The sequence below is a fragment of the Macrotis lagotis genome, chromosome 1, assembly GCF_037893015.1.
Source record: "Macrotis lagotis isolate mMagLag1 chromosome 1, bilby.v1.9.chrom.fasta, whole genome shotgun sequence".
NCBI lineage: Eukaryota > Metazoa > Chordata > Mammalia > Peramelemorphia > Peramelidae > Macrotis > Macrotis lagotis.
The window spans coordinates 524553856-524577343 of NC_133658.1; the positions used below are offsets into that span (position 1 = coordinate 524553856).

A 23488-nucleotide genomic window follows, 5' to 3' on the forward strand; every position below is an offset into this window, starting at 1 on the left:
TGTCTTCATTGCCATCCCATTCTATCCTACTTATTAATAGGCCACAGCCTGTTCATTTAGTTTGAAATAAAAGTATTGCATCTATCAGAAAAATACTTATTAATAACTATAAAACATGTATAATTTTTATATTGTAACAAATTATATCTGATTTTTCTTACAAAAGGTGTCTGACAGATTAGTGATTATTCTGTGAAGGAGCATAATAAAAAAAAGACATAATTAATAGTTAAGAAAACCTTTTCCCCTAGTCACAATGTTGTACAATCACATCTTTTCTTTTCCCATCTAAACTATTCATTTAATATTGTAAACCACCTGATACTTTTTCCCCTTACTAATATCGATTTTTTTCTCCCTTAAAAAATTCAGACTTAAATTGTATTAATTGGAATTTCTTTCTCTTGTCTCAGCCTCTCACACATAAACATCAAGTTAATTCTGTTTTTGTTCAATCATTTCAGTTGTGATGTGACCCCATTTGGGGATTGTTTTCATGGCAGAGATACTGGAGTATTTGATCATTTCCTTCTTTAGTTCATTCTACAAGATGAGAAAGCTAAGGGAAGCAAGGGTAAGTGATTTGTCCAGGGTCACATGGCTAATAAGTGTCTGAGACCAGATTTGGACTCAAGAAGTGGAATCACCCTGACTCCAGACCCTGTATTCTTTCCACTGCACCACTTTAGCTACCCCACAAGGCTAATATTTGACTATCAATTGAGAGTACAGAATATGGGAGTAGAAGGAAAGTGTCTTCAGTTTCAGTACAAAATACATCATTAAATACATGATCTTCAACACATCATTTAATTTTCAAGGGCCTCAATATCCTTTTCTGTAAAATGAGGATTATTTTTAGAGGCCTTTTCTAACCTTCTTGAATTGTTGGGAACATGTATTGCGCAAATCAAAGCACAATTATTCAAATTCTACACTGACATATTTTTCACTTATGCTCAACCTAGATGACATTTTTTTTCTTGTGGTCAGAAAACAAATTTAAGAAAGAGTAGGTGATTACAATAGAAGTTTTGGTTATACTTGAAACTTTAATGCATTTCCCCAAAAAAGATTCTATTCTATTTAAATGAGTAGCTCCCCCCCAGGAGACACATATTCTCACTAAAGCTCCTCTTGCAACTTTCTCCTACTTATACTCAATTCTGGATTGTTTGCATCATCAATTTATGACTTTTGATTGGATCCCAAGGGAAGCAAATTAATATTTGGAGTCTCTGGATACATAATTCATGCACAAATCATTCCAGGCATGCATTTGCATGTCAGTCAGGAAAAAAAAAAGCCTGCAAATGCATTTGAACAAAAAAAGAGAAGATGTTTTTGAAAATTTATTATTGATAAGAATTAGAAAATTCTATGATTTTTGAGAAGATATTCAGGAGTTATTGTTAGAACTTTTAGTGACAGTTATTGTATATTTAAGAGGCGTGGAGGGAAGGATTCTAGCTACTGTACTGTTTTGGCTTACTTGCTAATCAGGAAGCTGTTGGTCATCTTCTGAATTCACTATACAGTACATGCCATCCTTGGAAGCACAGCCTTATATGTAGAGTTCATGGGCAGTCCTATTATGGGAAACCAACTTGTTTTGAGGGAAGCCCAGCTGACTGCTTCTGCGCAGGTCCTGGAATTTGAAACATCTAGAGACCTCTTCGGAATCTTGGCATCAGTTACTACATCGACTGACTCTTTGGGAGTTAGGCTCACTCATTCTCCCCTTAAAGGATTCAGACCTTAGAAGCAGTTAACTTTATAGATAAACTCCAGAGAAAACACAAAGGGCTTTATTTATTTTTATTTTTTGGAAGGCTGTTTTGGCTTCTAATTATTATTGACTGATCTAAGTCTGAAAAACCTACTGGAGTAATAAAACTGTGGACATTTCCATTAAGATATTCATTGTTGCCTTGATTTTTTAATTTTGTCCAAATGATTTGGTATGAAGAAGTAGAAGACTGCTGTAAGTATAAAAAGTCTAAATTAGTTCTGTTTTATTATTTTTGTGGTTTTGATATAATTTTAAATATACCTAATATTATTAAAATATAAGATTTTGAAAGAAAATAGGAGGTAATTGGTCAATATGCATAATATATTATGATGAATATACATGCATATATACAAATATAATTACATAGAGGTAAATATGCTGAATTAAGTAAACTTTTTCCAATCATAGTGAACAGAAATTCCCAGTATTTAGAAAGTATTAAATATTTCTGTGTTAAAAAGTACAAGTAGTTAATATTTTCATTTTATTTTTTGCTCCTGTAATTAAGTCCTATAGTTATTTAGGTTTTTTTACTTATCTTTATTGCTATACACATATTTATGTATATGTGTAACTATTGTTCATGTATGACAATTATCTGTCATTTTCTCAATTAATGCTGAATAGTTATCATCTTTTAAAAGAGAGGTGAAGGGTCTGGGGTAAAACTACACATATTCTAATTATTATAAAGAGTTGAGATGAATTAGGGCATAATGAAAACATTTATCCAGCCTTTTTTTGTCCTATTTTACAGATTACATTACTATTCATCATTTTAAGAGGTTGTCATCTACTTTCAATTCTAAGTAGTACTCAAGGGTGAACTGTCTTAGAGTGTGAATGAAACAAGGTCTTTTGAATTGAGAGAATTATTTTTGGGTTTTAACTATGTTTAATAGTAAAGTTAGCTTAAAATACTGTTCATATTTTATATCTGTGATGACAAAGCTCTTTTCACCCAAAAACTTTTGGTTTGCCTCTTTCCAAGACCAACTCCTTATCATCTTTATTTTGAAGCAAATCATGGTTCCTGGAGCATTTTAAATTTTCATAGCAATACACAAGTAAAAATGATATATCTTCAGGACAATCTATTTCAAACAGATGGGTTTATTTGATTACCTAGGAGATATGTGTAGCTATTTTTCTCATAACAACTCTTATGGATCTAAAATTATCGCCTCTAAAATAGATACAAGAACTGTATTTAGGAGAGGAGAAGAAAGAAGCTCAGTAATTTCAATAACTATTCACCAATTTCAGGGAAAGAAGAAAAATTTTGCTGAAAAACTTTGTAGAAAGAAATTAACTATTTCATATTGATAGTTCCTGATTTTGAAATGTAGATACTTCATTTTTCCTTTATTACTGTAAGTAATATTGAAAATCATCAGGTTATGATCCAGTTTAACATTTTCTCTCCAAATTCAATTAATTTTAAGTAAGATATATGTATTTTGTATTTATTACATATATTATGGGACTTAATCCTTGGCAACATATATAAATTAATTCTGTGTAATAAATGATCTTAAAAGTGTTTTGAGGAAATTTTTTTTAAATTGTAACTGTTTGCCAAAACTGTCATAGCTTATAGACATTCTGAATCATGTATGACATCTTATAATTTCTGACAAGATCCATGTAATAATGAAATATAAATGCATATTTATTAGAATAAAGAAAAATTTTTCTATCATTTAGAATTATCCAAAAAATGAAATGAGTTCCTGTAAGAGGTAAGAAATTCTCCCTCACTAGAATTCTTCAGGTATATTCTGAATGGTCATATTTTAGGTATGTTGTATGGAGAGTTTAAATATGTACAGATTTGACTGGCTGGTCTTTGAAGTTCCCACTAAATCTAAAAGTCTATGATTTAGGGATTTAGATTAAGAAAAGATTTTCAAGCTCACAATTCTATCATATTATGGATAAGGAAATGACCTGAAGAAATGAAACAACTTATTTAAATACACACTGTGTTTTGGAAGAGGCAAGATTTGAACCAAGATCTTTTGACTCCAAATATACTGTACCACATATATAGCTATAATATAATATCATTCTTAATCATAAAGAGATTGCTACTCTTTTGATAAAGACTGAATTCATTAGGAAAAGCAAGAAAGGGACCTTAACATTTTCTCCAACAGTTCAATAACTTATTACATGCACTATTTAATGATTATAATAATATTGGAGATTTATAGAATTAATCAAACAATAAGAATATTTATGACAGATAATTCTCTATATTAAAATATAACTGCCTTGAATCTCAAAACTGATCATCTTTTGAATATAATTTGAGAGAGAGAATATAAAAGCATAATTTTTGAACATTATTTTCAAGGAGTTATAGACAGACCTTTAATCTCAGTACAGATATATAGAAAAGTTATATACTATATATAGTAAGTTATATACTATAATCTCAGTATATTGGATGTCAGTTGATATCTAATTGAATCTGCTATTATAATATGCCTTCTATTTTATTTTTCTAAATTCATAAAGCTGTACTAAAATACACATTCATTAAATGGAGACAAAGATGAAGTAGAACATCTCTTTTCTGACTTGAGGTGCTCATTTAAAATCCTTTAAAATCTGTGGTCTAAGTCAGTGACCATATGTTTGACAAATTGTGAAGTTTTTATCCACAGTTGAGGTTTAATAAGAGAGATAATGAAATCTTTGTTCTCATGGAAAGTCATGTGTCTTGTTTTATTTTTAATCTTTCATCCTAGTCTCATCACTGGAGTAATTACAAAGTAATTTTCTAGTCCCTCCTTCCCTCGTTACCTTCTTTAATATTTCTTTGGTTTATTAAGATGATTTATCATAATTTTTATTAAGCTACTGTTTATCTTATTATGATATAATATTATGTCATACATAGTATCTTGATAGATGAATGTGAACACTGAAATGTGTAGACAAGGGTCTGAACTTTTGGTTTCTTTAGTATTTCTTTAAGGAGATTCCAGTCTGGAAACTTCCTTCTCCCATATAGTCCAGAAAGTCCTTGAAACTTACCGCTTTTCAGAGTTGTCTAGAATATTAATAATTTCAGAGCTAGTATGTGACAGGGCTTGGATCTGAGCACAGGTCTCCCTGATACTAAGGGTGATAGTCTATACACTACAGAATTGAGAAATAGTAATAATTCACATTGATATTGTGCTTTAATAATGTATAAAGCATGTACATAGATTATTTCATTTGATTAACATTTTATGATGTACTTATAAAATCCATTTAACAGGAAGGGAAACTGACATTAATGGAGGGTTAAGTGATTTGCACAGGGTCAAAGATGTTGAAACTATCTGATGCCAGATATGAAACCAGGTCTTCCTGAATCCAAGTTTGACATTCTATCCACTATGCAGAATAATATAGATGTAATTAATTAAAGTCTACTGCTATGATAGAGACAGATTTGAATATAGATAATAGATATTTTAAGGCTGAAGATTTTAATTGGGATTCTTTTTACACGTGATTTGGCCTAGATGTTCACTGAACTTTCTTACAACTCTCAGATTCTATGATTTTCTAATTTTCCCTTTATTAGTGATAATTTTTTTGCTGTTTTCTTTTTAAATAGGGTGTTTCCCTGTAGTTCATACTCAAGTATTTCTTGTTTGCATACAGAAAGAGAAAATAAACTAATGATAATGCCTGACCATGAAGGCAAAGCAAGTGATACAAGTGCCACTTTGTCTCTTTTTGTTCAATTATAAAACAAATTCTAAAATAAAGTCGTTACCGATTCTTTAAAATAATAATAATGTTGCTCTTCTGTAAACCCCTTCTATTTAATGCTGCTTGGAAAGTTGGGGGAATTTAAGATGATTAGAGCTTATCATTTCTGCTTTTCATTCTGAAAACATACATACATTGAAGTGATGAAGAGTTCAGTTAATGGAGGTGGTTCAGTTATTTCAACTATACTGAGTATGCAATTTGAAGGCAAGCCAGAACACAATGAGAAGGAATAATGATGCCCTTGGTTTATTTTTTATCCAGCACATTCAGGTTTTGATTGGATTCAGAGTGATGCAACAGTTTTCTTTTTTAACAAGGACCTGCTCCAAGTCCTTGGAGGCTTGCATTCTCTTATCAAAGCAGCTAGTTCAGACTGGAGCATTTTGTTGTGAAGGTCATAGGCTGCAGTGTGGGAGAGGAGAAACATTTCTTTATAGGACTCAACTGAGTGCTAGCCTGACATTTCATGAGAATGATTCCATTAGGGAACTTTTGTAGGAATTTAATACAGTCATTTTGTGGGGCTGGGGGCATGGGGGTGGGGGGGTGGGTTCTGAAATGAAAAGACTATAGGAGAGGTTATCAAAGGCTCTGAAGTTAAATCCCCACCCTGTCAATAGATAACTGTGTGACTCTAGAAAAGGGAAATATATATATATGTATATATATATATATAATATATATACATGTATTATATATGTATATATTATATATGTGTGTATTTATAAATATGATATTATTATATCAGTTTGCCTATTTATATAATAAAGATTTGAACTCCATGACTTCCAAGTTGGCCTGGGACAGAGGCTTTATTGTAGCCACTGAGTATCAGGATGTTACCCAGTCATGTCTTTTCCCCTTCAGCTCTGTCATTGATGTTTATTTTAAAAGTTTCTCTGTGATTCGCCCTGGGTCCCACCCACTGGTTGTGCCTAAGTTATTCTCAGTAACATCCAGTCTCAGCAGAACAGGTGTTAGTGAAAGTCTGATGGGGATCAAGTCATCTCTCCCCTTTGCTGTCTCTTCTGATCTCTTGGTTTCTCATTCCCATATGCATTTACCTCTCCTTATCAATGCCATTCTTCAAAAAAAAAAAATGAAATAACTTTTATCATATGGACTTTTCAAGGAAATAAGAAAAAATGTATCTGATATTACCTAGAAAAACTTGAAAAGAGACAGTGCAAATCCTGATTCTACTACTTATTTGTTGGATGAATTAAGACAAATTATATCTTTGGGGCTCTGTTTCTTCATCTGTAAAATAAGGATTATGTTCTTTTTTTAAATTTTATTTTATTTTAAGGCAGTGGGGTTAAGTGACTTGCCCAAGGCCACACATCGAGGAAATTATTAACTCAGGTCCTCCTTACTCCAGGGCCGGTGCTCTATCCACTGTGCCACCTAGCTGCCCTGTATTATGTTCTTATAAAATATCCAATTTTTTTTCTTTCCACAATACTAAATGCTAACATTCAAAGTCAAAACCTCATGATATTTTAATTAACCTCTTGAAAAAAGAAGTACATAGTAACCTATGAAGTTTATATATAAACTCAATTGATAGCAATAAAAGTGAAAATGTCTAGAGAACATTTTATATTTTTTGTGTCACCACTAAATGAAAATATTGTTGATTGTTTTACAAAGTTGCAAACCAACTACAAACACATCATACAGTTAGCTCTCTAATCCATATAATAATATCCTGGATGTTGATACTATTGAATGAATTTTTCATTGAGTGTTTGCAAAGTTAAGAAGGATGCTTGTTTATGAAACACTATTACTGGTATTTTCAGTTCTGTATTATAGAAATTTCAAATCTACATGTCAAATCTACTCATGTTCAAAAAAAAGTAAAATTTCATCTCTACTATTAAACCACCGCAGTTTATCTGTAGTTTTTAATCATTTGATTTTTTTAATGAATAGTTTATCTATTAAGGCCATAGCAGGCATATGATCTCATTTTGTGAACAAGAACACTGTGCCAACATAAGGATGACATTCTGAAAGTCTTCACATATTTGCTTCTCTGCTTCAGATCCTTCCCTTTACCCAGCTGCATCTACTAAGCAAGACCAATATCAAGACTATAAATGGACATAAACATCAGTTGCTTTTTGCTCATTCTTGGCACCATTTTTTTTTATTCACACATAGCTTGTCTCCTTCCTTATCAGCTTTCGGCAGCAGTAGTTCTCCACCTCTGACTTAAAGGGCAGATGAGCTCTGCTACAAATGTGGATTTCAATCCTCTGTAATGTTGAAAGGATATATGAACTATAAAGGGAAGTCAGGAACGTAAACGAGAGCCATAGTATTAAAATAATCGAGGTCTTTTCATGTAACATAAATGTGTCATTTTTTAAAAGATTATGGTGACATTAGGAGTATCTCTGTCTTTAAGAATAGGAAGACAAATAAAATTCAAAGCAAAGCAGGCTCCTTTCCTGTTCCATGGAAGGGTGCAATCCTAGAGGTTCAGCATATTTTGAAAAGAATATTTAAGACTGGCAGAAATAACTGGTAAGGACTCCAAGGAGAGTTTTTGGCATATTGGAGGTTAAATAAAGTAAAGGCTTATGGATGATGCCGACAGCTGGGGACTGTAGATCTAGCTGAGATTGAAGGGCAAGACAGAAGTTGTCATGTGAACAGCTGCTGAGAAGCCAAGAGATTCCTCAGGATTAGCCACACACACCCACTTTGTGCAGGGTGATGGCAAAGCTGCAAATGTTATCTGAGGTCCATCCCTCAAAGAGCTGTGCGCTCTGGGGAACTTTGTTTGAATCCAGTGCCCATGGTGCTACATACAGAATTTATGCAGGAATTAAAGCATCAAGAGAATTTCTGTTGTTTTGCAAGGTGGGGGGAGAGCTAAAGGAGGACATTTGGATAGAGTTTTTTTTTTTCAGTCACTAGTTTATGGACTTTCTGAATGAGTAAACCACTTTTGAAACAGCAAGGACTTCTATTTTTAATAGCTCTGCCCTCTCCAACCACCTACCCCACCCTCATAAGGCTATTCCTGGGTGATCTAACTGAAATGTTGCCTTATGTAGAAAATCTTTAATAAATATTTAAATTATATAATGTATTCAGTATTTTCCTGTGCTTTGCACATCCTAAAAATATATTCTACGGAAATCCCATTTCAACTGACTACCGTATAATGAAATGAGCCTTCAGTGTAAAACATTTATCATAGACAGAATTTCAATTGCTTGGTTGAAGTTGTTAAAGAATATGAGAAATCATTCTTTAGAGAATACTGAATGTGCATAGATATGACAAAGTAGGTTTGCATTCTACTTAAGATGCTATTTTAGTTAACATAGGCATTTATTGGAGTAGTGTCTAAAATTTCTCAAGAACCATTAGTAAAAATGATTATTCTTAAGTCTGAAAAAGTGGGTAAAATGCTTAGGAAACACATTGACAATTTACCTTAAAGAGCAGTAACATTGTGCAGAAGCACTAGAATATCTGACCATGTATATTTTAACTTTTATGTTTTTCTCCTCCACTAGAACATATGTACTTTGAGGGGAGGGAATGTTTTTGACTTTGTATTCCTCAAGGCTTAGCACAGTACCTGGTGCATAGTAACTCAAAAAACTTAAAAAAAAAAAAAAAAAAGAAAAGAAAATGTATGTTGACTGACCATTTTATACTGAACTATAAATGGGAGAAGAGCCTGTTGTTTTCTAGGAGCAACAATATGCAGGGAGGTTCTATCCACATAGTGATCCAGAGAATTGTACCCTGGTCATGGGGTTTTCTGACAGTTCTCAAATTTACAGTTATGAGGAGTCACAGGTCAGGAAAAGGTGAAGAACTGGAGGAAGAGGTATAGAGATGGGTAAAAATAGGCAGAAAAATGGAATAATCTGAACACAAATAATTTTACTGCTATGCTGTTAATAAAATTAAAGTTCAATCTCTACTTTATGGAACATAAGATTTAAAAGGAGTATTTCAAAATTGTATCAAAATAACTTTAATGCAAATATTATGTTAAGTATATAGGAGAGCTCCAACAGAGAGGCATGAGTAATTCAAAAAGAAAGGATCCCTTTTATTTTCCCGGATTTGAGGAAGGGTTTTTTGCAAGGCAATGAGGTTAAGGGACTTGCCCACACAGCTAGGTAATTATTAAGTGTCTGAGGCTGGATCTGAACTCAAGTACTCCTGACTTCAGGGCCAGTGCACTATCCACTGTACCACCTAGCCAGGTTTTATGAGGAAGGTTTTATGAAAGAAGTTGTATCTGAAAAGCCTTAATGGAAAGAAGGATTTCATCAGGTTGATAGGTGGGAGTTAATTCTATAAAAGTGATTTTTAAAAAGTATGACAGGGTAAAGAAATGAACAGTTCAGTCTTGTTAAAATTCAGCATATTTTGGAGAACATGGTTTTGAAACATGGAGTTGAACAAGACACCATTACTCCCTGGGATTCAATTTCCTCATCAAGACAACGAAGAAATTGAATTCAATGATCTATCTATAACATTTTTTCCAGACCTGAATTCCATTATTTTCTTCCTTCCTTCCTTCCTTCCTTCCTTCCTTCCTTCCTTCCTTCCTTCCTTCCTTCCTTCCTTCCTTCCTTCCTTCCTTCCTTTCCTTCTTTCTTCCTTTCTTCATCTTATGAGTACATTTGACAGTCTAGTTAAAACTAGGGAATATTTCTGAAAATAATGCTTATGTTGCTCAGTTTTTTTAGAGTTGTGTTCCATTCTTCATGACCCCATTTGGATTTTTCTTGGTTAAAGATGCTGGAGTGGTTTTACAGATTGAGAAACTGAGTTAAGCAGGGTTAAGTGACTTGCCCCAGGGACACACAGCTAGTGTGTAGCTAAGACTAGAATTGAACTCAGGATGATGAGTGCTCCTGACTCAAGACCTGGCACTTTATTTAATGTGACACCTAGTTGCCTAATGTTTATAAAGGCATAAATTAAAAGACATAGGATTGCAAAGGAAACAAAAGATTAGGAAAAAAAGTTTTATTTTTTCCTATTCCAGTTTATGAATCTGCTAAAATCTCTACAAAGAACAAAAACTATCATACATGTCCTAGGTGACCCATTAAATCTTTTTGTGCTTCTGTGAAAGTTTTTTTTAAAGAGTTATAAATTGTTGGAGTGGCTAGGTGGTGCAGTGGATAAAGCACCTGCCCTGGAGTCAGGAGTACCTGGGTGGGTTCAAATCCAGTCTCAGACACTCAATAATTACCTAGCTGTGTGGCCTTGGGCAAGCCACTTAACCCCATTTGCCTTGCAAAAATCTTGGGAAAAAAATAGTTATAAATTGTGAATGGAACATGTGATATTCCTTGTTTAGGCATTTTAATCCTTTTTCTTTGGAGACATGCAAAGTATCAAAACAGATCTTTAGTACCTGCCCTGCATTTTATAGAGCATTACTTGGATCAATGAGAGGTTAAAAGACTTACCCCAGGTTCCATCGCCAGTATGTGTCAGAAATAGGAAGTCTTATTTCTAGCCACTATTCCAGGATGCCTCTTTTTTACCCCTTTTTTCTCTGACAAACTTCTTCAGAGGTAGCACTGGTATAGTAAATAGAAATCTGGAGTCAAAATTAAGAACTGGGTTTAAGTAATGCCTCTGAAAGTAACTCATTATGTGACCAGTAACAAGGTGATTAAATCTCAGTTTTTTTGAAAAGAACTCTAAGTCTAAGAGCTACAAATAGCATGTTTATTTATTTTTGAGTTTCCTCACTGGAGAATTCCATATCAGTGGCATGAAACTTGAATAGAAAGGAATCACTATTGGCCCACATCATTGACTTAGAAAACCCCAAATTATGTTGTGTTGAATTTTTATTTATTTTGATAGATGTTTCCTAATGACATTTTAATTTGGTTCTGTCAGTAATCAATTTTTTTGTGGACTGATTGTGGCCTATGAGTCATTTTTTGACACCTTTGCCCTATTCCATTGAAATCACAGGTCTATTTCTTTCCCTTCAGTATATGCTCATTAATTAAGCTATTCCCAAGACTTTATGATCAAAAAAAAAATCTATAGGCACTGGTTACCATGCTTTCTGACTCTCCATTTACAATCATTTCCAGCCCCCCAAAACCCAATCATCAAGTACTCTACATTACTATTTAAATACAGGCATCTTCATAAGGACCCTATTACCACTGATCACTTCAATGAGAATAAAAATGAGAAAATAAGGGATTATAGGGGAAAATATTAATCAAATGATTTATATTTTATACATGTAAATAGTTTCAAAGAAGAATATTAAACTATTATTTTTATAATAATGCTTGGAAAGTTAGATAATCAAATCAAATAATTTTGTATGCTATCCATTGTGCCACAAGTACTGAAACTTTGACCAAAGAACATGAGTCATTTGAGTAGTTTTCTTACATTTCTAACTCCATGATCCTCTAAAAAATAAAAAAAAACCCAACATTGATGAAGATGTAGGGGAAGAATATTGTAAGTCATCTTACAAAAAAAAAAAATCAGGCCTAAATACAGTGTTTAATGTTCTAGGTATTTCCATGAATAATGAGTGTAAGGAGAAGAAAGGATATTATTTCAGATCCTTTTGATTATATTAGCTCCTGTTCCATATGCCTTGAGTATATATATTTACAAGTCTAGAAGCAGGATATTTTTCCTTTCTTTAAAATAATTTTTTTAAATATCTTTTTTTTAATGTTTCACCTCTATTTCTTCCTGTATCCCTCCTTCTCTCTATTCTCAGATATACATGCCTTTTAATAGTTATTTTTAAATTAACAAAACTAATTAATGGATCAAAAAAAATTTCTTCCAATTTTAAAGGTTTGACCTTGTGGATCCCTCTACCTCTGCAAAATAACACCAGAGATATATGATATATTCTCTTAGCTCTTCTTTGAGACCAATCTCATTCTCTCTCTCTCTCTCTCTCTCTCTCTCTCTCTCTCTCTCTCTCTCATGACTCTGTGTATCTTTATGTCTCTCTCTGTGTTTCTGTTTTTCTGATATTCTCTCTCTCTCTGTGTCCTTTTCATCATTCTTTTTTAGAAAGTTGTTCTTTCCATTAAAATCAAAGTTGTCATCAAATATGTTATATTCCTGATTCTTTCTTAATCCCTTTTGCAAACAGGATAAATTAGTCATCCCATTCTCTATTCATTGTGTTTGTCATTTCTTATAGCATAGTAATATTCTATCACTTTCATGAATCATGATTTGTTTAACATTAAAAATGGGCATCAACATTGCTTCCAAGTTTTTTGCTGGTTGGGGATCTGTTCAATTCAATTCAGATATCTATATCTACACATATATAGATATACACATACATACATGTGTATATATGTATATATAGGCACATGCACATATATATCGAGGATTCACCACATGTAAGCTATTTTAATCATTGTAGAAGATAAAAAATGAATTTCAATAAATCAGTAAGATTTGTTGAGTACCTACTTTATGTTGGATGTTATGCTAAGTTGTTTTTCATTCATTTTCTATTGGGTCTGACTTTATGTGACCCCTTAGGGTTTTCTTGGCAAAGCACTGGATTTATTTATCATTTCCTCTCCAGCTCATTTTACAGGTGAGGAAACTGAGGCAAATAGGGGTAGGTGTCTTGCCTAGAGTCACACAGCTAATAAGTGTCTGAAGTCTGGTCTGTACTTAAGAAAATGAGTCTTCCTGACTGTGATATGTAATGGGAATTTGAAAAGAAGCAAAAGGCACTGTAGTGAGGGAGACAACACATGGAAAAATATAGAGTATATGCATAGGATCAGTAGGAAATAATAAACAGAAGGAAAACATTAGACTTGAGGGGTTACGAAAGGTTTCATATAGAAGATGAAATTTTATCTAGGACTTAAAGTAAACCAGGGAAGTAAGTAGACAAAGTTGAAAGGGAAAGCAAGAGTAAATTGGATCCATTTTCTAGGAAACAGGTAGATAAGCAATTTTTGTTAAATGATTAAAGAGATTATAAAATGAGGAAAGAGGGGTGGCTAGGTGGCACAGTGGATAAAGCACCAGCCCTGGAGTCAGGAGTACCTGGCTTCAAATCCAGTCTCAGACATTTAATAATTACCTAGCTGTGTGGCCTTGGGTAAGCCACTTAACCCCATTTGCCTTGCAAAAAAAAAAAACTAAAGAAAAAAGAAACTAGTTAAATTGAGGAAAGAAAAGATTTTGCATCTTTGACTAGGATAAATATTTGTGGCTTTTTAGATTATAAACCTGCTTCTTCTTTAGGGGTAAGGGGAGGTAGAGAGACCAGAGGAGGTTTCCTTCAGAGGAAAAAGCAAACACTGACAGCTTAGTTAGAACTCAGAGGAGAGATATAAAGTTTATATGTAAGAAAGTAGGATACTACCCTTGACATTTATTTCATTCTTTACTTGTTACACACGTGTTTGTGGGCCTTTCCACCTTCTTTTTTCCTCTTTCCTTTTTTCCTAATTTTCCTTTCTCTTTAAATCCAGGGTTACTTGATTTTGTAAACTTTGTAAACTCAGGTTTGTTGTTCATTTGTTTTTTGATAATTTATGACTTTTCATGACACCATTTTGTGTTTTCTTGGTCAATATACCTCAGTGATTTGCTATTTCCTTCTCCAGATGATTTTACAGATCTTGTAACCTACTTAGATTGCAAGGTCCTTGTGGGTAAGGGCGATCTTTTGTCTCTTTTTGTATCTCTAGCACTTCAAACTATGTTATTGGCCTACTATTGAGTAGTCCCATAAATATTTTATTGATTATTTAAGAGATTTATAAGCCTTCCAACAATAGAGACAAAGAAAGATGATAGAAGGAAGGGAAGGAGGAAAGGAAAGAGGAAAGAGACCAAGTCAAAAACCTGGAATATATTCACTCATAGGGAAACGACATGCTTGAGGATTCAGCAAAGTAGATCAAGAAAGGCATACCAGACAGATAAAAGAAAAAATCAGGAGAGAACAATGTAAGTAAAAGACAAGAAAGAAAATCTTTTTAAGATGACTAATGGTCATCATCTTCAGATATTGAAGAGAACTCAAAAAGGGTAAGGACTGTTAAAAGAAAATTGGATTTAACAATTACATAGATCATATGCCTTTTTAAGAACAGTTTAGTACAATGTTGAAATCAGAAAAGTATGAAGATGAAAATAGAGACATGCTTTACTCCTCTTGGACCTTTGATTCCCTTCACCCAGAATACTACTTAATGACCATCTCATGAACCATATCTTAGAGCTCAACCTTTTGTGAATCTTTCCCTTAGCTCTCCAGAAAGGAGAACATCAAATGTAGTATTCTAAAAACAATTTTGTCCATAGGACTTATCACATTATAGCTTGTAACATAATTATTTGTGTACATAATTTATCTCCTTAGATTGTAAACAGTTTGAGACAAAAGACTTGTGCTATTGTTGTCATAGTGAGGACCCCAAAATAATATATGACATATAGCAAGTACCCAACACATAGTTTATTCAATGAATGAAGAAAGGGATGAATGATAATGATTAAAAAAAGAAGGATGTTACTTTCATGCCACATCAATAAAAACAAAAGAATGACTGCCATGCAATTTGCTGTTAGCATTATAGTTCCACTCTTACTTGATCAAGCTGAAAAACAGAGACAGTGATTCAGTGCTCCTTTTCAAAGAAGAAAAATAAAATGAAGTATAAACACCAAAATTGAAAGGTCAAAATAGATGATAATTTAATTTAAACAAAAAGGCTTAATGAATATCACATTTGTTTTCCACACTTGGAATTTTCTAATATGGTAGCATAATTGACTGTTAAATAAGAGCAAATCCATCAGGATCATGTAAATAATAACAGGCTTTCTTCATTCATTATTTTCTTTTTAACTGGTCTTTACATAAGAAGTACTGTAGGATACAGATTTAGATCACATTACACTGTATCTTTTTTAATTTTAAGAGATCTAATATATTGATCTGTTTTCTTCAGTCAAAAAATATTTGTTTCACTCATAATGAGAAAAGAAGGGTCTCTTGTGAAGGGACAGATAAAATTAGCCCTAATTTTTTTCTATTTCTGTGGCATTTTATAATGTTATTGATATTATCAAAATATACTATCAAATCATATTATCATATTTCAATATATTATATTATCAAAGTGTGAGTTCCTTCAGTTCTTATTTGGAAATTTTCTGAAATGGTAAATTGTACAATTTGATAATAAAATCATCAACAAAATTAAGAAATGGTAAAGACTCTTTCAATTCATGGATTTGCTTTTTTTTTTTTTTAGGTTTTTGCAAGGCAAATGGGGTTAAATGGCTTGCCCAAAGCCACGCAGCTAGGTAATTATTAAGTGTCTGAGGTTGGATTTGAACTCAGGTACTCCTGACTCCAGGGTCGGTGTTCTATACACCTTGCTACCTAGCTGCCCCTGAATTTGTTTTCTTAAATATTGTCATCAGAAACTAGGTTGAGACATACAAAAATTATTACATTTGAATCCTACTTTGTTTGTCATGCTTAAGTATCACTTTATTCCCTGGAAAGAAAAAAGAATTATATGATTTTAAAGGCCAAATAGGAAAGACATATGTGATTATACAGTCATTAGTATTAGTAATCTTTTTCTCATAACTGGAATTTATAAGGATGGCCATCAATTGGAGAATGACTGAATAAGTGGTGGTATATGGCTATGATGGAATACTATTGTGCTAAAAAAATTTATGAGCTCCCTGAATTAAAAAAAAAACATAAAAAGACATTAGAAATTAGAAAGAATAAAATGAATAGAATCAAGAAAACATTGCTAAAAGTAGTAGCAATACTATAATTAAAGATATCTTTGATAGAATAAATTATTTTGTCATTTATAAATACTAAATTAGGGGCAGCTAGTTGACACAGTAGATAGAGCACTGGCCCTGGAGTCATGAGTACTTGAGTTCAAATCCAGCCTCAGGCATTTAACCCTATTTGCCTTGCAAAAACCTAATAAATAAATAAATTAATTAATCAATTGATTGATTAATAAAGAAATAAATAAACAAACACATAAATAAATACTAAATTGACTATAAAGGACATGTGAAAAAATACACTATCCATATTCTGAGAAAGAACTGGTAAAAAGAATACTTAGAATATATATGTATATAAATATGTATGCATATTTTAAATATGTGTGTGTCTAATGGTAACCATCTCTTGGGAAGGGAGAAGAAAAAAAATTTACATTATAATTTTGTTGTACATTTGAAAGGAATGGCAAGTTATGCATAGTAGATTTGCAATATCATGTCCAATCATCTTTTATTGTACTATGCTACAGAAATGCTTGTTTTATGGTGCAGTGGATAAAGCACTGGCCCTGGAGTCAGGAGTACTTGGGTTCAAATCCTGTCTCAAATACTTAATAATTACCTAGCTGTGTGGCCTTGGGCAAGCCACTTAATCCCATTTGCCTTGCAAAAAAAAAAAACCCTAAAAAAAAAGAAATGCTTGCTTTATTCCATAAATTAAAATTAAAATAAACAATTAAAAATATATGTATTTAATTTTATATAAGATAATCTAAGGGAAAATGTTTGCTAGAGTCTTTTTGTAATGAAATAAAGCTTTATAAATTTGTGATCAAGAATAACTATCCATTTCCAATTTATTATTTGTTTAATAGTAATGCCATTTGTCAATTAAATGAAAAATATGTATTACTACCAAATAGACATAGATACAATTATAGTTGGAATAAAGTTCATCAGTGAGATATAAAATTAGTCCTTAAATTTGAGGTTATAACTATGAATGAATGAGTCTCTTTGACTAAAACGATTGTGACACTACAAAGAAAAAGAAGATTGTATGAAGAAGAAAGATAGGTTCGGGTCTAGTAAAAGAGAGTGATAGCTTCTATCCACATCAGTCAGTCAATAGACATTTATTAAGTGCTGAGTATGTGAGAAGGACTATGCCAAATGTTGGGGAGAAAACAATATATAAATAATTATTTCAAGCAGGAAATATGCAGGATAAATTGGAAATAACAACAATGCAATAGAATTAGGAGGATTGTGAAAGGCTTTTTGTAGAAAGTGGGATTCATTTCTGCCTGCCTCCCACATTTAACAACCTATAAATCCTATCTTATATGAAAAGCATTGTAGGAGGAATTACATTACAGAGCATACCTAAAAGATGATAGCTTCTTTGAAGATAATATACAAAAAATAACTGTAATACAAGGTAGAATATAAACACAATAGGAAAAACCACAAAGTGTTATGGAGTTTGAGAAGATATTTCTAATGGTTTCAGGAAGATTTTAAAAGGATTTAGCATTTGGAATGAATTTCTAAGGTTGGGTAATAGACTATATAAAGAGATGGTCATTTTAGTATGAGAAACAAAACAGAGGTATGAAAGAGGAAGATTAAGTAATACAGACTTTCTAGGACATGGAACCCATGAAGGCAAAGTAGTGGGAAATAAGACTGAAAGTTTGGTTGAAATTTAATGTTATATGGCAAACAGTGAGGGTGATATTCTGAAACATATATACAAAAGTTTGAAAAGGCTTTATCCAGCTTTAAAGACTATGAAAATATCTATTCATAGACTTATTTTGTTATGTGAAAAGCCTTTAATTTATAATTATAATCTGCCTGCCCTATAGGGAATGTCCAGGTAATAACACTTGTTAATTTATTATTGGAGATACACATTTTCAGGAAAAAATAAAATAATACAGCAATTTCAGTCTTTTCTGTTTCTCATATGAAATCTTTCATTGAATTCTTACTTCAAAAAAGTATCAGCAAATTAGAAATATAGAGAAAAATATTCCTAAATAAATCATTGAAAATAAAAGAATATATGTCCTTAGGTACTTTGTAACACATTATGACCAAAGAGAACACTTTCTTATGAAAAAAAATAACCTCCATTTAAAAAATAAATAATTTGACTTATTTGATGAGTTGTGCTTTGAAAAAGAAATGATTGCCTGCCATCAAAATAAAACCACTTAAAGAATGAATGGATGGAAGTCAATCTCTATAAATCTTACAGTTACTATGAAAGCTTTTAAAATGAATATTTGAGAAACAGCAGTATGAAGCTTGTTTAACAAGACCCTGGGGTCCAGAAGAACGATATATCATCATCACAAGAACCAGTCAATGAATAGAACAAGTAAATTAATAAATCCATCACTCGGTGTGTAAAGAAAGAGGGTATGAAACAAACAAAGCAAAATAAACTTTACTGTTGGCTACTCCAGGATACACACCACCTAAGTGCCATGTGATTCTAGGTCTTTTGACAAATACCATAACTTATGATGGATTATGCAACTGAATGTTTATTAGTCATAGTACATTGATGTTTTTATCAGCCCTTTTTCTCTTTCTTGTATCCTCAGGGCTTACTTCAGTCCCTGACATATAACAAGAGGTTAATAAATGCTTTTTTGATCAGTCAACTTATACTTCTCTTCCAACATACTATTAAATTGTAACATATATCACCCCAATTTTAAGACTGAGGATGGTGCTCATAAAAGAATAAATTCCTTAAGACTAGAAAATCATTCAACTAAATAGTTATTCTCTTCCAATACACATTTATGTACATCTGTAGAAAAGAATGGTAACATTAGATTAATCATACATTTTCTGCAGATGCTTTTACTTGCTCAGAGTAGTCTAAAAGTGGCCTTCTGTAGAATGAAATGTCTGATATTCTATTTTATTTGTATATTTATTAGGTGGAATTTTTTTCCATCTTTGCATAATCACAATATTATTTCAGACTTCTATCAGAAATTTAAACCAATCAATCTCTAGGTGGATCCAGTTAAACATTTAAAATGTAGAGGCATATTAGATGGTTTCAAAGAAAACCCCAAGAAGCAGTTAGCAATGTCAAGTACTAGTAGAATAATCTGAGTTCAACAGTGTCACTGTTTTCTACTATTCTTTGACAAAGATTTCTGATACTGGAAATCAATCATCCACTCTATCCAGGAAAGTTTGTTTAGATGATGAGAGAATACCTTGAACTACTTCAAGGATAAGTGAATGTTTATGGTTGAGTTTTGTTTTGTTTTGTTTTTTGAAATGTCTCTGAATAAGAATTGGTAAATTGATGATGATGTTTATCTTTCCTACTGGAATAAGACCATGACATCAGGGAGGTAATGCCATGACAAGCACATGAATTGGGTCTGAGTAAGGGTGTGCTGTGCTAAGTCACCAGCCTCCCTTTCTCCTCCAGAGCCATCTGGATCCAGTGACCAGATTTGAATCAGGACAATAGGAGATGGCTTGGGATATGAAGCAGTCAGATTTAAGTGATTTGCCCAAGGTCACATAGCTAGTACTCAAATGTCTGGGGAAGGATTTGAACTGAGGTTCTCCTAAATAAGGACTAGCAAATTATAAATTCATTCTAACACTATTCAGTTTTACCTAGTGAATTTTCTATGTTGACTTTCCACCATAAGAAGTCTGGTCATAAAAATGCTAACTTGAACCAAACACCATACACTTGTTAAGAAATTGGTTGGATTGTGAGTATCTAGATGATTTGAACATAAAAAGGAAAGAGTTTCAAGATATATAAAATCCAGAATAAGCCTAAGAGTTGATTCTTCTTTGTCAAACAGGCTCTAACACAGAGATAATACTTACATATAGTAAATATAAGAAATGTGTAAATTGATAAATAAGCATACAATAAATGAATTTGAAAACTATAAGGATATTGAGCTCATTTAAGATTTCAAGAGCAATAGAGAAATCTATATAACATTTCTCCCGAGGATTTTATGAGAGATTAGCTTGTGTAGTAACATTGATTTGCTTTGGAGAGTAGGCTTGTGATCAGATTCTACAATGAAATTGAATTTCCATAAGCTAATGTAATATTTTCACTGTAATATCTATAAGTTTAAATGCAAAAGAGCTTCTTAGTTGATGTCAGGAAAATTCATTTTGACTTGGTAAATCTAACCAAGGACTAGAAAGGATGTATACTGAAACTGGTATTATTATTATTTTTTTTAAATAATAAAATATAATTATTTTAATATTCTTTTATGAAAATACAGAATATCATTCCATTTTCCTTCTGAAAATAGATAAGCTTTGTATGTGCTTATCACACTAAAAGGAAGTCCCTATTCTAAATCAGTACTCGCATCATATATCATACCTATATTATGTGTGATGCTAGAAATGAAAATTTACTTTGTTCTGTACTTTTTTTTGCCTGGGGCTTATGTTTCAGGTACATGATGCATAATTTGCAAGTATAGAAATAAGCCTAATACTTATAAGAATCAAACTAAAAATGATAAATATTGGAGAATCTCAGGATATCTAAAAGCTTTATTCCACAGAGAACAAAATCATACATTTCTAGAAAAAAAAAAGTAGAAGGATTAAAGAAAATAAATCATTTGTGTATGATTCTTGAGTCATAATATAAAGAATCTCATCTTTTCCCCTACATGCTTGAAACTTTTAACATTTTAATGCTATCAAATATTCTATTGCTAAAGTTTTAACTTTTAGAAGCGATACAAAAGTGGGATTTTTTACATAATTCATGACTAAGGTTCTTGAAGGACAAAACAGCAATTATTTCAAGTCACTTTGCTACTTGCCAGTGATTTTATAAAAGAGAATGAAAATCAACCATTTATATTTATAGGCAAATACCTGAAGAGAGATAATAACTCTATGACTAAATACATATAGAGTAATGACTTTATTATCTGACATGCTGAAGAAGATATTGGTAAGGTTGTGTGGGATGTGCTTTCTAAACCATAGAAATGCATTACTTCCAACATCTGGAGTTAATGCAAGGAGTCATTACTGTAAGGTATCTCTGTCTACCAAGATTAAATGCTGTCCTGCTGCCTCAACTCCCAGCTTGGTCTTCTGGATTAATACGGCCAGAAAATTCATCACTCTGTGCACAATATCCCAAAGATGGCAAAGTTAAATGATTTAGGCTGCTCTTTTGTCAACTTTATATATACCTGCACTCTTTTCAGAACATTTTCTGATAGTCAAACTTTACAAGTCAAGTCAAATCAGCAAGTATTTTTATTTTAGGAGAAGCATTAATAGACTTACTTGATAATTAGTTTACCATCTCAAATCCTTAGCTCCAGTAAAACTAAACTTTATTCACTATTCCTGAAACCCAATATGTACTTTTCAACTCCATGTTTTTCACTGTCAAAACCTTAACCATTCTTCAAGTCACAGTTAAAATGTCACTTCTTTCATGAAGCTCAGGAGTCAGTAAGACTGGTTTTTAGAATCATTTTTGCGACTACATTCAGGTGTCATCTTAGACTAGTTACATCATATCTCTTTGCTTCCATTTTCTTCTCTGTAAAATAAGAAGTTTACCTGAGACCATATCTGAGGTCTGTTCCAATAGTGAAATGCTGTGATTCCCCAATCAAAAAAAAATACACTTCTAAGCACCCTCTTTCAATTGGATGGAATGGGGGAGGAGTGAGGAAGTACTATTATAAGATATAAGAAGTAACTGGGCCATCACCAGTCCCCATGTTGGCAACCGAATTTATGCTTCAGTTAAAGGTTATCCAAAGTATTGTGAAATCCCTTCCAACTCAGTAATTCAATCAACCAATCAACAAGCATTTATTTCACAACAACATACAAAAAAATTGCTAGGTATTCAGGAATATGAGTATTAAAAACAAGTGGAGGAGTCTATCAAAGTTCCTTAAAACTCTAGTTTATCCATGTTTTATTCATCAGGGTATTCTCTGAGGTATCTATCAAAGACTTTTGTGTACAGTTATAACTTCATAAATACTTGTTCAATGAAGAGGTAAGATAACTCCAGGGTGTTTGCAAAATAAAGTCTGGGGTGATACTAATGATCTTTTAAAAGGTTGAAAGAGTAAATAGACATGAGGTATTTTTTAGAGAAGCTTTACTTCTTTATTTCAGATACAGGAAAAATGTTTATTTTACTAATAAAATGAATTTTGATAGTGTATATAATTTTGCCCATTATTCCTCATTCCTTAAATTCTTCCAAATCTTATCATCTGTCCTACCTCTTAGTCCTTAATTCCTTGGCATTGTCATTCTAAGTATTTAAGTAAGTCAAAGACTTCGGAATTTTTACTGTCTTCCCTAAACTGCATCTTTAGGAATTTTAGACTTTTCCATTTGACCTACAGCTGAGCTTCCTTTAACCTATTGTCTTCCAGAATTACCTTGGAACCTCATAAAAACTAGAAATATCTATTCCAGATTTTTCTGTTGATATCCCTAAAATGTAGTACAGTACTTAATATACAGTAAGAATTTAAAAGAGTTTTCATTCATTCATTTTTCTGGCACTAATGTAATTGAGAGCAAAATATTTTATTAGTTTTTAGAAAACTGATAAACTTGAAAATAGTATTATAATAAACTCTAATCAATGAAACTAATGAAACTATGACATAATAAACTAATAATAAACTAATAATAATAAACATAATAAACTAATATGACATAAACTCTAATTCATATTCCCTGTTGTGTAACATCTAGTAAGCAAATAGAGTCATATATGTACCTATATGCATATTATATCTTGCAAAATAATATTCTGGATATAGGATCTAGAGATATACTTTTTTGCATGAATTTCCAGATATTGAGATATATAACATAATGAGATCCAAATCTAGGATCCCTTCATTTACTCGAATTCATGTAGGCAAAAAAAAAAAGTAGGGGGATAGAGAGGAGTAAAAGAATCACAGGTAGAAAAGAGTAAATTTCTTTTAATTCTAAATCTTGTCTTTTGAGAAATCTGTCAATATAGTCTAAGAACCAAAGTAAATTCCTACT

The 23488-nt window shown here is 32.2% G+C and overlaps 1 protein-coding gene across 1 annotated transcript in view; it reads left to right on the forward strand.

The window, feature by feature from the left end:
- Positions 1-1670: 1670 nt before the first annotated feature.
- Positions 1671-23488, forward strand: part of DMD (dystrophin) — a 2282785-nt gene continuing 2260967 nt past the window's right edge. Inside the window, exon 1 of the mRNA XM_074220296.1 lies at positions 1671-1984. The gene's annotated coding sequence lies outside the window, so the exon portion shown is untranslated. The remainder of the gene's footprint in view (positions 1985-23488) is intronic.